Consider the following 15,835-nt stretch of genomic DNA (forward strand, 5'->3'; position numbering starts at 1 on the left):
CCTCTGGGCAGAGCCCGCCTCCCAGCGCCTCCCAGCGCCTCCCAGCGCCTCCCAGCGCCTCCCAGCGCCTCCCGGCCCCGGCTCAGGGCAGCTGGGCGCCCCCTCCTGGCGGCTGCGCGGCCGCTCCCCGCCGGCCTCGCTCGGGTGCTCGGGTGCAGCCGGCGCTCGGCCTGCGGCGCGGGGAGGAAGGTCGGGGTCAGAGGGGGCGGGGCGCTGTGAGGGCGGTCAGGCTCGCCCCCCGTTCCGCACCCCCGACTCGGCTGCCTCACCTGGGCCTGCGGGGCTCGGCCCCCGCGCGCCCCGCGGCCGCCCCGCCCGGAGCCTGCCCCCGTGCACGGCGCTCGGTGCCCGTCGCGGCCGCAGCAGCTGGGGGGAGGGAGGGCGAGGCCGCCGGCTGCTCTGGGCGGCGTCTGGGGGCCCCGAGCCCCACGCGAGGAGCAGCCATCTGGAGCCTCGGCGGCGGGCGGGGTGAGGCTCGGCCTTTGCAAAGGGGCAAAGGACGGGGGTCTGCGGGCGGGAGTGTGTGTGGCGGAGGGTCGGGGGTGTGGCTCTCGCCGAGCAGCGGCAGGGGCCTGCCCCAGGCGAGCCCGCAGTTCCGGGGGCAGCTCCGACCCGCAGGGGCCTACCGGGCAACCCCTTCGTCGCCCCTGGGGATGGGAGTGCGGCGAGCCGGGCAGGGGGGCGGGGCGGGGGCGGGGCGGGGGTGCTGGGGCGGGGGCGGGGCGGGGCGGGGGCCCAACACCCGAGCGCTCGCCCGCTTTCGGTGAGAAGCGGTTTCCTCATTTCCCTTTCCTCCCACTTTGCACGTTTCACTTCAGGAGCCGGTCCTCTCCAGCGGCGTGGATTTGGGGACGCCCACACACTAACTACCCAGCCAGAACGTGGGACGGGCACTGACAGGATATCACTCTTGGGGATGAACACACTCTAGTTTCCAGTGGACAGTGGAAGAGGAAGAGGATGGAGTGAAGAAAGCTCTTGCACCTTTAGGGTAGGGAAGGAGAGAACGGGGTGGGGGTGCGGTGGGGGGGTAGGAAGTGTGGTTTCTTCCCACCCCTCCTTTCATTTCAGATCCTCCTGCCAGTGTTTTTATATCTTGAGCTTAAAAAAAAAAAAAAAAAAAAGAGAGATCCCTTTCCCTGAGTTCGAATGGAAGAGTGGACCAAACTCAAGGAAGGAAAAAGGTGTGAATATGGAAGAGAGCCAAGGGATCTATCTGTTCAGGGAGCTCAAGCTCTCCAGAGAGGCCCTCGGCCCACTGTAAGGGAAGCTGATTGGGTGTATGGGCGGTGGCGGGAGATCTGAATTAAAAAAACAAAACAAAACCAAAAAAAAAAACAGACCCACTTCCACCCCAAGGCATTAAAATATATTCCCCTCCCCCAGCTGCCTGGTGTCCGGCAGAATGGCATTATGTAAAAGATCTGGCATGTCACCCAGTGGCACATCTGGTAGGTGTAGATGGCATTCATTAGCACAGGGCTCCTACTCTGCAGCATGCCAAAGCCCTGACAGAGATACCCGCTGCCAATCATTCATTTGCTGCCAGCGGCCGGGCGGGATGGCTCCCTTCCACCCTGGCACCAGGACTGCGGGGAAACAATGTGTTGCGATATGAAGAGATGAAAGCAGAGCTGAGGATGCAAGGCACCCAACAGATGTATCCCGTGAGGAGATAACGGTGCAAAGAGTCATTTAGCAAGAAAGCATATGCAGGATATCAGGAGGGAGGCTTGGGCAGGGGTCTGCCTGCCTAGGTCTGAGCTGAGACAGGGGCAGGGAACCCCCTTGGAAACCCCAAAGTTCAAGCTTGTTCTCTACATACAAACACCAATCTCCCCAGCTCTAACTGTAAGACCCCCTCCACATCCTGTGTGTACCTCTGTTTATATAACCAGCTCCAAAAAGGTGAACTGTGGTCCTCCTCAAGTCTTTATTACCAATTTAAGAGAACTTTTAAAACTGCTGATTTTAATGTTGCACCATTCTCTTTGCCTTGTAATTTGAGAAGGAAAGGAAACTGTCAAGCTGTCTCCTGAATTCTAAAATGATAAAGTGTGTTGGGACTAAAGTGTTTCATACAATAGCAGCATGGTTGGAGACAAAAAAAAAGCTAAAGGTCTTGATTCCTAGCCTTTCAAAAGGGATAAAGATGAACAAAAGAAAGCAAAGAGGATTATTAAAACGGCAAAAGATGGATAAACATAAAATCTAGAATAAAGCTTGCCTCTGAGGTTGCCCTTTTCCTTAGGCTGGGTGGCGATTACCTAGCTGGTTAGTGCATTGTTTTTCATTATATAATGCATATATTTTATAAATATTCTTTTTATCCATCCAACATATTTAAGCAACAAGAAAATTCAGAGGTTTGAGGGTTTGCAGAATGAAATTTTTATGTTAAGTCTGCCAGTTATTTATTGAATATGTACTTGTACAAAATTATAATACTGTTTTTAGTATAAGTACATATTATAAAATATTTGGGGCATTCTTATACTGGTTCATGGTCACAGGATGACTGCCATAATTCCAGACATCACACCATTGTAATAAGCATGAAGAAGGGGACGGGGCAAAAAAAAAAAAAAAAAAAAAAAAGTTATTTCCTTTTATCAGTAAAGGAAAAAGTCCATTTTTCATTAGCCACACCTGGGTCATGTGGCCACAGATACCCACGAAGGAGTCTGGGGGAACTAGCCTTGAAGGAGGAAAAAGATAGGGATAAGGGAACTGAGAATGGTTATTGAGTTGTAGCCCAGACTGTTAGCCAAAGAATTGAAGGCAAAGAAGACTTAATGTTAGCACCAGGCAAGAGCAGATTATCAAGTTTTATCATTGTTTTAAATAAGAGTCTCTTGTTCTCACTATAGTCATTAAAACTGATCAGTTAGGGATGCTGTACTTGAATTTAGCAATTTGTGAATTTCATCAAATTCTATTTCAGAATAAGGGCTCAAGCTTAATCAATATAGTCATAATAAAATAGCTGACATAAAATATGATTTATATTTAAATAAAGTCTTTGGAAAAAATAGAATGTGTATACAATTATTTATTTATTTATTTAAAGATGTATTTATGTATTTGAGAGAGAGTGTGTGAATGCACACAAGTTGAGGGGAAGTGCCAAGGGTGAGGGAGAGAGAAACTCAAGTCGACTTTGCACTGAGCATAGAACCCAATGCAGGGCTCCATCTCAGGATCCTTAGATCAGACCCCCGCTGAACCCAAGAGTAGGATGCTTCAACTGACTGTACTACCCAGGTGCCCCTGTTTACAAATTTAAATGAAATAAGGAAAATGGCTTTTGTTAGGACTAGAGTTTTATTTGTTTTTTATTTATTTATTGTTTTTAGGACTAGAGCTTTAATCCTAACTCTGTGGTTTACTAGATGTGTGACTTTGGGCATTTTACCCATCTAAATCATGTGTCCTTACCTGTAAGTGTGTAATAATGTTAATAAAGTCTTACAGGGTTATGGTGAGGTTTAGAAATAATGTCACACATAGATTTTAAAAGATAGTAATTATTAAGGACCCAGAAGGAAATTGAATGAAGTCCTAATGAAGAGACTATTTACAAAGATGTGGTCATGGTTATGGGAATAAATGAGATGATGAAGCACACAGAAACAGTTTATCGAGAAGGTCTCATGAGAGAAATTAGTGTTTCTAGAGCTAAGTAAGAACTAGAACCTTGGAGGGGCCAAGTGAGAATCATAGAGACACAGCTAATGCCAGAGAAGCAGTAGTATAGCAAGGAGGAGACAGGGAAGAATACCAATCTCTCTTTTCAAACCTTCCAGTTTCATGTTGACATCTAGCATTGGCCAAACCCAATTGGAAACTAGGTGGTAACATGTTGGAACATGGTGAATGGTCAATTCTGCATGGGTCAGCTTCTGAGGACACAAAGCTGGGCATAGAAGGATGGAGAATAGATCTCAAGGAGACAAATGGAGAATAGCACACAACTATTATTATTCATAAATAAAATGCTCTGAGAATCCTCTCTGCAAATATATTTTTAATTCACATTTCCAACTGAAAGCAAAAACTTAGCAGGCTTTGTAAACTTAAGCAACCAAGTTTTTAAGAATCATCTCTCAGAGTTCTTTGGCTGAAAGGGTCCAACTAGCACTTATGAGAGATTTCCAGAGGTTCCTGGCATGCTTTGCAAGCCAAGACCTGGGAGAATTTGAGAGTACGCTCTATTAACTTCCTTTGGGTATCCCCAGGTCTCTCATCATTTTGTGGCTTCCTGTGTCAAGATCAGTCTTGCTAGGTCTGGTTAGTCATTTGCTTACTGTTATTTTCAAGGAAGCCAGCAAAGCTTCTGCAAAAGGTGACTACCTCATAACAAATCAACCCCACAGCAACAGAAAGTCCTACTAACGTCTTCTCTTGAGTTGAGAGTCTATGTGGACTTCATATTGAAGTAACTTTTCCTCTTTCTAACTTTGCCATCCCTATCTTTTCCTCCTAAACCTGAACTAAACCATAGATAAAATGATGAAAGAGGACGGTAGTGGAGGAACACGTTTCTTTCCTCATTTTAGATAAATTTTATAACTAGAATCAGTTTTGAGTGTTCACTCTAGATATTAACATAAAAGCTTCATTTTGGAATTTCTAGAAACTAAGAGTTTAAGAAATTGAGTGTACTGGTATAGATTTAGAAGTCACCATTTTAATGGAGAGAAGCAAGTTAACTCTAGAAAAATTAGTGACAAGCAAGGATGAATACTTCTGGACATATTATGTACAACTAAACAATACAGCTAATGGAAATTGATCAACTTCTGTCATGATAGCATGGGGAGCTCTCCTGAATCGCCCCCCCCCCCAGGGAAATTAGTGAAAATTATATATTTGCAAAAGATGGTCATTTAAAGCCTCTGGAAATAGCCCTGAAGGCAAACAGCAAATTAAGAAAGGTCTAAGCAAGAAAATTTATGAAAATTTGGTAAAATGGATGAAAGTCTGTGGTATTTGAGCCAAGACCACTTTCTTCTTACCTCTTCCTAACTCACTGGGCATTGACTCACTCAGACTGTTGCAACCAAGAACATAGGGCTCCCTTTATCCTCCAGGTCCTTACTGGAGGATTTTCTTTGCAATGGGAGCAAGAGTTCTGCTTTTCTAATCCTGCCCCTAGCTACTTGTTGCTGAGGCTAGGTCTCAGGTGAGTGTGGTTAGGAGATTCAGAGCTTCTTCCTTAAGACCTAACCCTTACTTGTGGAATAGAGGTTCTACTTTGGGTATGGCACATTGGGAATCCCTGGATCCTGAGAGCCCTTCCCTCAGTCCTTGAGGGAAAGATTCTGTACCAGGAGAAGAAGCTGAGAGGACTGCTGGCTGCTGCCCCTTCCACCCCCACAAGCACTCATCTCCTAGGGTAGAGGTTTCACTCAGAAGCTTGTCATTGTTCCTACCCCCAGAGCCCTGGCTCAGAAATTTTGACTGTGGGTAGAAGGGGAAAACCAGGTCTTAAAGCAGATAGCTACTAATCTCTTTCTGAAGAAAAAAAAAAAAAAAAAAGATTTCATTTGCAACAGAGTGGGGAAGTTTAAACCTAAGAATTACTTTCGAAGAACAAGAACAGTAGAGGTTGTAGGGTGCCTGGCTGGCTCAGTTGGTAGAGCATGTTACTCCTGATCTTAGGGTTGTGAGTTCGAGCCACAGGTTAGGCAGAGAGATTACTTAAAACAAACAAACATGTAGGTTGTGATAAAAGGCAATTGGAAAGGGGATTTAGTATAGCCTAGACTGTAAGTCAGCTAGTTTGTATGAATTAACTGCAGAATAAGAGTTCAAACACTGATCTCAGAAACAGTTCTTTCCAAGGAGCCACAATATGATTGGATTAGTTTGTGGAGAAATTCTGCTCCTGGGAACTGTTCATTTTTCTTTTTTTTTCCAGCTTTATTGAATTAAAATTGACAAATGAAATTGTATATATTTATAGCACATATGGGAATGATTTGATATGCATATACATTGTGAAATGATTATCATAATCAAGTTATTAATGCATCTATTACCTCTTAAGCTTACCTTTTATTGGTGAGAATACTTAAGACCTACTCTTTGCAAATTTCAAGTATATGATACAGTATTATTAACTGTAGTCACCATAATGTGCATTAGATCTTCAAAAGTTATTCATTTTATAACTGTAAGTTGGTATCTTTGACGAACAATTCCCTATTTGCACTTCCTCTCTCCCCCCCCCCCCCCCAGCCCCTTCTGTCTCTATGAGTTTGGCCTTTTTCATTTCTTTAATATTTATTTATTTATTTATTTATTTATTTATTTATTTATTTATTTATCTAGGAGAGAGAAAGAGAACATGTGTGAGCAGGGGGAGGGACAAAAGGAGAGGGGCAAGCAGACTCCCCACTGAGCAGGGAGCCCAATATGGGCTCAATCCCAGGACCTTGAGATCATAACCTGAGTCAAAGTCAGATGCTTAACTATCTAAGTCACCTAGGCACCCCTATTTCTTATTTTTTTAAAGATTTAATTTTTAAGTAATTTCTATACCCAATGTGGGGCTTCAACTCAAAATTCAGAGATCAAAAGTCATGTGCTCCACTGACTAAGCCAGCCAGGTGTCTTGGTGTATTTTTAAATGATCTAAGTGAAATTATACAGTATATGTCTTCCTATTTTGGTTTATTTCACTTAGTGTAATATCCTCCAGGTATATTGTACCAAAGTGGTAGGATTTCCTTCTGTTTATGGCTGAATAATATTCTGGTTTTGTGTGTGTGTCTGGTACCAAATGTTTTTATCAGTTCATCCACTGACAGACTCTAGCTATTTCCATATCGTGGCTATTGTGAGCAGTACTGCAGTGAACATGGGAGTGCATATTATCTTTCAAGATACTGATTTTGTTTCCTTTGGATATACACCTAGAAGTGAGATTGCTGGATGTTATGATAGTTCTATTTTTAATTTTTTGAGGTACCTCTATACTGTCTGCCATAATGGCTATACCAATTTATATTCCTACCAACAACATGCAAGTGTTGCCTTTTCTTCACATCCTTGTCAGCACTTGTTATCTCTTCTTTTTGCATAATGGCCATCCTAACAGGTGTGAGGTGATATCTCATTGTGATTTTGATTTGCATTCTTCTGATGATTAATGATATTGAGCATCTTTTCATGTGTTTGTTTTTTAGCATCTTTTGTGTACCTGTCTACTTAGGTGTTTTCTTCATTTTAAAATCAGATTATTTATTTTGTTGCTATTCAGTTGTAGGAGTTACTTTTTTTTTGATTATTGATCACATATCAGATAAATGGTTTGCAAATATTTTCTCCCATTCCATAAGATACCTTTTTAATTTTTTATTTGTTTTCTTTGTTGTGCAGAAGATTTTTCGTTTCATATAGTTCCCCTTGTTCATTTTTGCTTTTCTTGCCATTAGACTTCAATACCTGAGTGTGGTCAGGAAAGGGTGGTAGAGAATCTTACTAGCTAGCACCATTGTCATCCCAGAGTGATTTCAGGATGTGCTTCCTGATCACAGAGCATTAGAGACCTAATATTGTGTGTGTGTGTATGTGGGAGGGATAACAATAACAAACTTGAGTCAGGGAACTAATCCCAGAATTGCCACAATGTAGTGTGTAAGCTGTTTAGTTCCCAATAAAAAAAATTCCAAGGCATGAAAAGAACAGGAAAGTATGACCTATATACTTGATAAAAAGCAGGCACTGAAAATGCCTATAAAAATGACCAGATATCTTATAAAGGGCTAGTATCCAAGATCTATAAAGAACTTACCAAACTCAACATCCAAGAAGCAAACAATCCAGTCCTCAAATGGGCAGAAGACATGAACAGACATTTCTCCAAAGAAGACATACACATGGCCAACAAACACATGAAAAAAGTGCTCCACATCACTTGTCATCAGGGAAATACAAATCAAAACCACAATGAGATACCACTTTACATGGATGAGAATGGCTGAAATTAACAAGGCAGGAAATGGCGAGGTTGTGGAGAAGGTGGAACCCTCTTACACTGTTGGTTGGAATGCAAACTGGTGCAGCTACTCTGAAAAACAGTGTGGGAGTTCCTCAAGAAGTTAAAAATAGAGCTTCCCTTTGACCCAGCAATTGCACTACTGGGTATTTACCCCAAAGATACAGATGCAGTGAAACAATAGGACACCTGCACCCCAGTATTCATAGCAGCAATGTCCACAATAGCCAAACTGTGGAAGGAACCACAATGTCATTCAATAGATGAATGGATAAAGAAGATGTGGTCTATATATACAATAGAATATTACTCAGGCATCAGAAAGGACCAATACCCACCATTTACTTCAACGTGGATGGAACTAGAGGGCATTATGCTGAGTAAAATAACTCAATTGGAGAAAGACAATTATCTTACGGTTTCACTCATATTTGGAATATAAAAAATAGTGAAAAGGACCATAAGGGAAGGGAGAAAACTGAGTGGGGAAAAATTAGAGAAGAAGACAAACTATAAGAGACTCCTAACTCTGGGAAACAAGCGAAGGGTTGCAGAAGGGGAAGTGGGTGGGGGGAAACCACAACTCAACACACTGTAAGTGTGGAACGTTTCCTGATGGGGTTTTCACTGTAGGAGAGAGTAAAGAGACACTTGTGGTAATATATCTACATTCTGCTTGAACTGATGAAATATGCATCCTAAGTAGGCTGTGAAAAAATGACTATCTTATAATCCTTAGAGCAGTTGCTAAAAAGTTAAGTAGAAATATAGTGAAAAACATAATGGATAAATTGAATAGTCAAAATGTTTACATAACTGAAAATAAGTCAGGAAAGGGAAAATAGAGGAACAAAAGTCAGATAAATGAACAAAAAAGGAATAATAAAATTTAAATTTTAGACCTAAATTTAAATATATTTAAATATAAAATTTAGACCTAAATTTAAATATATTTAAATATAAAATTTAGACCTAAATTTAAATATATCACTAACTACATTAACTGCAAATGGTCTAAACACATCAGTAGAGGGATGCCTGGGTGGCTCAGTGGTTGAGTGTCTGCTTTCGGCTCAGGACGTGATCCTGGGTCCGGGGATCCAGTCCCACATCGGGCTCCCTTTGGAGAGCCTGTTTCTCTCTCTGCCTATGTGTCTGCCTCTCTCTCTCTCTCATAAATAAATAAATAAATCTTAAAAAAAAACACATCAGTAGAAAATACAGAGATGGTTAGAATGGATTAAGAAAAAACAAACCATAAACCAAATTTATGCTCTTACAAAAACAGTCATTTTAAATATAATGATATATATATATAGATTAAAAGTAAAAAGATAAATAATGCCTGAAAACAATCAATAGAAAGCTATAGTGGCTATATGAATAGCTTACATAGATTTCTTAGCTAAAAAAGTACCAGGGATAAAAATTATCACTTATCATAGTGAAAAAAGGGACACGTTATCGATAATTCATAATAATCTTAAATCTGTGCACCTGATAACAATGCTTTATGTTACAGAAAACAAAACTGATAGAAGTGAAAGGACAAATAGGCAGTTACACAATTATATTGGAGACCTAAAAATTCCTCTCATAGTAATAGTAGAATGAGTAGAAAGAAAATCAACAAAGTTGTAGAATAATGGAACATCACCATCAAACAGCTGGATTTAATTTTTAACTTATGGAACACTTGACCAAACAACAGTAGAAATATTTCTTTCCACATGCACATATACGCTTGCCCAAATACATCATATCCTGGAACATAAAACAAAGTTAGCAAATATAAAGTAATCAGAAAAATCTTAAGTATGTTCTCTGACCATACCAAGCAAAAATCAGATATATCAGAAAGATAGTAAGCAAGAAACAGACATCAGAAAGTTAATAGGAAAATTTCCAGACGCTTAGAATTCAAATACATATCTAAACATTCTATGAATCAAATAAGAAATTTTAAGAGAAATTATAAAATATTTTGAAATGAAGGAAAAAAATATCAGAATTTGTGGAATATAGCTTAGGCAGTACTTAGATGGAAATATATAACATTAGATGTTTATATTAAAAAAGAAGAATGATCTCAAATCAATAGCCTAAGCTTCCATTTTAAACTAGAAAAGGGAAAATAAAGTCAAAAGAAGTAGAAGAAAATAAGATAAGAATAGAAATAAAAGAAACTTTAAAAAGAAACAAAATATAATCAATGAAAACACAAGATGGTTCTTTCAAAAGATTGATAAAATAAGACACCTCTAGGAAGACTGACAAAGAAAAGACACAAATTGCTAATATCAGGCATGGAAAAGGAGATATAACTACAGACTCTGGATAATAAAAGGATACTAAGCTAATACTATAAAAAACTTGACAAATTCATGAGGTTAGATGAAATGCCAGTGCTGTGACAACCATAAACTACCAAAACTCACCCAAGATGGAATAGATACCCTGAATGGTCCTATAACTACTAAAGAAGCTGAATTCATAATAACAAACAAAAAAAAATCATTTTGAAAAAGAACTCTCCATGCTTATATGGCTTAAGTGGTGAATATATCAAATGTTTAAAGAAGACATAACAGAAATTCTACACAATTTCTTCCAGAAAATAGAAGAGAGGGAAATATATCACAGTTCATTTTGTGAGACTAAGATATGAAACCGAGACGAAGGCAATACAGGAAAAAATTTCACAGATCAATATCCCTCATGAACATAGACACAAAGTCCCTAGTAAAATATTAATAAATTGAATCCAGCAATATATAAAATGAAAGTGACACTAAAGAAAAATGGATTCCTGGGACACCTCGGTGGCTCAGTGATTGAGCATCTGTCTTTAGGTCAGTCATGATCCCAGGGTCCTGGGATTGAGTCCTGCAACAGGCTCCCTGCAGGGAGCCTGCTTCTCCTTCTGCCTATGTCTCTGCCTCTCTCTCTCTGTGTTTCTCATGAATAAATAAATAAATCTTAAAAAAAAAAGAAAAATGGAATTAACTGGACTCAATTCGCAGGTTGGACACCAAAACGATGTAATTTGATGTGGTATCACGTCCAGGAGTGAACAGTCAAGAAAGAATTCTTGAGATGTTTTCAGTGCAAAAAAGGTAGTTTTATTAAAGCACAAGGACAGGATCCAGGAGCAGAAAGAACTTCACTTGAATATTTCCTATGATTGGAAAAAGGAAGAAATGTCCACTTTTATTGTTACTATTGAACATCATTCTGGCAGCCTTAGCCATTTCAATAAGGCAAGAAAAAGAAATTAAAGATGTATGGTGTGGAAAGAAAGAAATAAACTGTCCCTGTTTATAGATGACGTTATTTCCCCACATAAGTAATTTCTAGAAATTTGTTTTCAAAATTTTAGGACAAATATATATGTTAAGCAAGGTCACTGGATGCAACTTCAAAAGATAAGTACACAAAACAATTGTTCTGCAATGAACAATTAGATACCCAAAGTTTTTAAAATTAAAGAAGTTTTGGACAGAAAGGAAAATACCTGCAAATAAATCTAACTGAACTGTGCAGTATCTTTATGCTGAAAACAAAATGCTGACAAAAGAAATCAAAATTTAAATAGTAGATATTCCTTAATTATTAATTGGAATACTCAATATAGGAAAGTTGTTAATTTTTCCTAAATTAATACATAGATCTAACATGATGATTAAAGTTACATAAGGATATTTTGTAGACATTTTGTAAAATATTTATAGAAAGACAAAGGAAATAGAGCAGCCAAACCAATTTTGAAAAAGAAGAATAAATTTAGAGAATTTACAGTACCTGAATTCAAGACTTACTATGAAACTACAGTAATCAAGGGAGTGTCATCTTGGCAAAAGAACAGACAAGCAGGGACGCCTGGGTGGCTCAGCAGTTGGGTGGCTGCCTTTGGTTCAGGTCATGATCCCAGGGATCTGGGATAGAGTCTCGCATTGGGCTCTCTGCAAAGAGCCTGCTTCTCCCTCTGCTTATGTCTCTGCCTCTGTTTCTCTCTCTCTCTCTCTCTCTCATTCTCTCTCTCGAATAAATAAATAAGTCTTAAAAAAAAAACAGACAAGTAGATCAATGGAACAGGATAGAAAATACAGAAATAGATCCATACAAACACAACCATTTGATTTTTGGCAAAAGTACAAAAATTAGAGAAAGAACAGATTTTTTGACAAGTAATGTTGGATGATTGGATAATTCATATCCAAAAAAGACCTCCAAAAGAAAACAACTAAATTTCACACTTTATACCAATATTAATACAAAATAGATCAGCTCTAAATATAAAGCCAAAAACTATAAAACTTTTAGAAGCACATCCTAATGAACTGGTATTAAGCAAAGAGCTCTCAATCATAATGTCAAAAGCATGAGTGATAAAAGAGAAAAATAACTTGGACTTAATAAACAAACGGCCTTTATTTGGGCAACACTTTGGTGGGTTTGAGTGTGAGATGGTCCAGAGGCCACACTTTGAGGGCTACCACTCAAAAGGGAGAAGGGTAAGGGAACTTCTAAGGGCCAGGAGATAGGAGAGGTAATGTTGCTCAGCATCCCAACAGGATTCTTTAGGTCAGAGAATTCTGTAAAGCAGCAACAGTTTAGTATGTTTGTCTTATCTATGGCTAATACATGTTGTGAGCAATTTTATGGGATACCAAAGCAGGCAGGCTTGATATGGCTAAAAAACCTGCTTATTTGGGGTAAGTTTAAAACAATTGGTTGTATAAAAATTTGAGTTTGACTCTAGTGGGGTTTGGAACTAATGAGTTTCAGCCCGTTAAGAAGTAAGTAACATAGAAGACAATATACGGAGGCCATCTCTGGTTCATGTATATAACAATTGGGTAAAGGGCAGTGGCTGGAAAACATCTGAGCACATACTAGAAAAAGTCTAGATTGCTTTGAGGAGACTGTTGGTAGAAATATGGATGCTAAAGGCAATTCTGGTAAGGACTCAGAAGGAAAAGGGGAACAGATTATTGGAAACTGAAGGAATTTTATATATAACTGAAGGAATTGTTATATAGTGGCATAAAACTTGGCTGCATTGTGTTCTGCTGTGGTGGAGAAAACAGAAATTGTAAACGATAAAATTGAATATGTTGCTGAAGAGATTTCCAAGCAAAGTACTGATTCAGCCTGGTATTTTCTTTCTCCTTAGTAAAATGCAAGAGGAAAGAGATAAATTAAGGAAGAAACTGCTAAGCAAAAAGGAGCTAGCACTTGATGATATCTGAAGTTCTTGGCCTGTCGAGATTTCAAAGGATGCTAACATTAGGAAATTTGCTACTACGGAAGCATGTTCTGAAGATGGCTGGATAAACCCTTGCTTAAACAGTTAGGGTATTACAACCCATGGATCCACTCGATCATCTCAGTAGAAGACAGGAGAGATGGGGTTATCCAGAAAATATCTAATGCTGTAGACACCTGTGACATACATGAGAGACCCACATGGTTTTTGAGAATGTTATATCAGCAGGAACACTGCTAACTTGGATGGAAAGGGACAGAGACAGGACATAATGAGAGAAAGCTGTTGGGCTTCCAAAATTACTCAAGCAGGAAATTACAACTGCAAACATATGCTACCCTTCAGAAAAAGTAATAATGATTCCAAGGGTAGAGCCACTGCAGGTTTACAGAAGCCTATGGAGTCTCAGTGGGCAGAGCATTAAGTCACAGTGTATTATTCACAAGTATTAAAATTTAACAGAATTTTTCATTATGTATTTCAAACTTACCCGGGACTGGTGACCTCTTTATTCCTTCCAGTGACTCCTTGACTCCCTTTGGAAATGGGAATGTCTACCCTGTCTATGTCTAATATCTATACCTATCTCATCATTATATTTTAAAATTCAATAACTTGTTTTCTTGTTTTACATGTCCACAGAAGAAAAACTTTTGTCCCAGGTTGGATCATCTTCAGAGTCTAACCCATACTTGATGTAGATAATGAGATTTGGGACTTTTGAGCTGATGATAATTATATGAGGTTTGGGCCTTAGAGTTGATGCTGTAAGGAATTGAGACTTTGGAAGAGGTTGTTGGGATAGAGTGAATGTATTTTACATGTGAGACAGATGTGAATTTTAGGGGGCAGAGGGTATACTGCAGTATGTCTAACAGTGCCACTTTCCAAAATACATGTCCACATTCTAGTCCCTAGAATCTGAGAATGTGTTCTTATTTGGAAAAAGGGTTTTGTAGAAGTAATTAAGTTAAAGATTTTAAGGTGAGATCATTCTACATTACCTGAACAGACTCTAAATCCAATGACAAGTGTTCTTATAAGAGACACACAGAAGAGAGACATGATACAAGACTGTGAGAAGGGCATGGGAAGACAGAGGGAGAGACTGGAGTTATGCAGCCACAAGTTAAAGAATGCCTGGAGCTGTCAGAAGTTGGAAGAGACCAGGAAGTTTCCTCTCTTAGAGACTTTAGAGAGAGCAACACCTTGAATTTGGACTTCTAGCCTCCAGAACAGTGAAAGAACTCGTATCTGTTGTTTTGGTACAGGTTTATAGTAATTTGTTATGGAAGTCCTAGGAAACAAATATACCTACCTTGCTATGGCTTTAGGATTAGGAGGTCTGTTAAGGGAGGATCATGCTAGCATTACAGAAGAGTCTTGATGTACATTTGGTTTCTTTGTGTAGGTGTGGGAGCCTGAGCTTCTTGGTTCTGGAATGACTAGGACATGAAAAATATAGCCCTAAGTTTACATAGATCTCTTCATAGACCTCATACAGAGCAAACTCTTAGGAAAAAACTTGAGGTTCTATGTTTCATATAATTTTGCATCTTACTGGGCAATATACAGTTCTTCTGGAAAGGGTATTTGGTTACCAATCTTCCAATTTGGGGAAGGATTACTTCTAGAATAAAGTGTAATTCCAATGTATAGTTAAGACATAAGAGCAAGAAGACAATCTGAGCTTGTTTCCTCATCTGTTACATGAGAAAGCAGTGATGCCCAACTTGCAGAATTTTGTTTGTTTTGTTTTTTACAATTGTTTATTTTTAGGAGAATTAATAAAAATGTGCTTTTAAACTTGTAAAGTACTACTTGTGATGGTTAATTTTATGCGTCAATTTGGGTAATGGGGTACTCAGATTAAACACAATTTCGAGGTGTGTTTGTGAGGATGTTTCTGGATGAGATGAGGTAGATTCAGTAAAGTAGACGCCTCCTGCCATACAGATGGGCAGCCTTCAATTGGTTGAACAGAACAAAAAACAGGAAGGAAGAATTTCTTCTTTTCTGCTTGCTCAGCTGGGATATCCATCTTCTCCTGCCCTTGGATTAGAATTTATATCATTGGCTTCTCTGATTCTTTTGCCTTCAGACTACGGCTGAAATCACACCACTGGCTCTCCTGGGTCTCCAGCTTGCAAACGGCAGATTGTGAGACTTCTCAGCTTCTGTAATCACATGAGCCAATTTCTTATAACAAATATATCTATCTATTTTGGTTTTAGTTCTGTATTCATCCTGTTTATCCAGAAAACTCTAATATACTACACAACTCTGCTTTTAAATTATTAGAAATTATTAAAATTATTAGATAATTTTTAAGTCAAAATATTACAACTTTTATGCTTTACATTGTTGTTTTGTTTTTCTCCCCTCTCATACCTTACTCTAGTAGGCTTACTCATTCAGTCACTGAGTCAGGTAGCCTAACCCCTAGAGGTTTCCACAATTTTGAATGATGTGTCTATTCCACACCAAATTCAGGCTAAGAATTTTGTGGAGGTTTTTTGGTAATACTAAAAAGAATAAGCTGTCTTTGAAAAATTGTGAAT

The 15,835-nt window shown here is 39.2% G+C and overlaps 1 long non-coding RNA gene across 4 annotated transcripts in view; it reads left to right on the forward strand.

Moving 5' to 3' along the window:
* LOC119867172 overlaps nt 1-15,091 on the forward strand; it is a 28,703-nt gene extending 13,612 nt beyond the window's left edge. For 3 of the 4 annotated variants that reach the window (XR_005382920.1, XR_005382921.1, XR_005382922.1), the window contains 2 exons: nt 819-991; nt 13,182-15,091. This is a non-coding gene — a long non-coding RNA (uncharacterized LOC119867172). Of the gene's footprint in view, nt 1-335; nt 469-818; nt 992-13,181 lie in introns of those variants that run through there. The other variant, XR_005382923.1, reaches the window with a different exon arrangement.
* The last annotated feature ends 744 nt before the right edge of the window (nt 15,092-15,835 follow it).

This window comes from Canis lupus, chromosome 32 (genome assembly GCF_011100685.1).
Source record: "Canis lupus familiaris isolate Mischka breed German Shepherd chromosome 32, alternate assembly UU_Cfam_GSD_1.0, whole genome shotgun sequence".
Taxonomy (NCBI): Eukaryota; Metazoa; Chordata; class Mammalia; order Carnivora; family Canidae; genus Canis; species Canis lupus.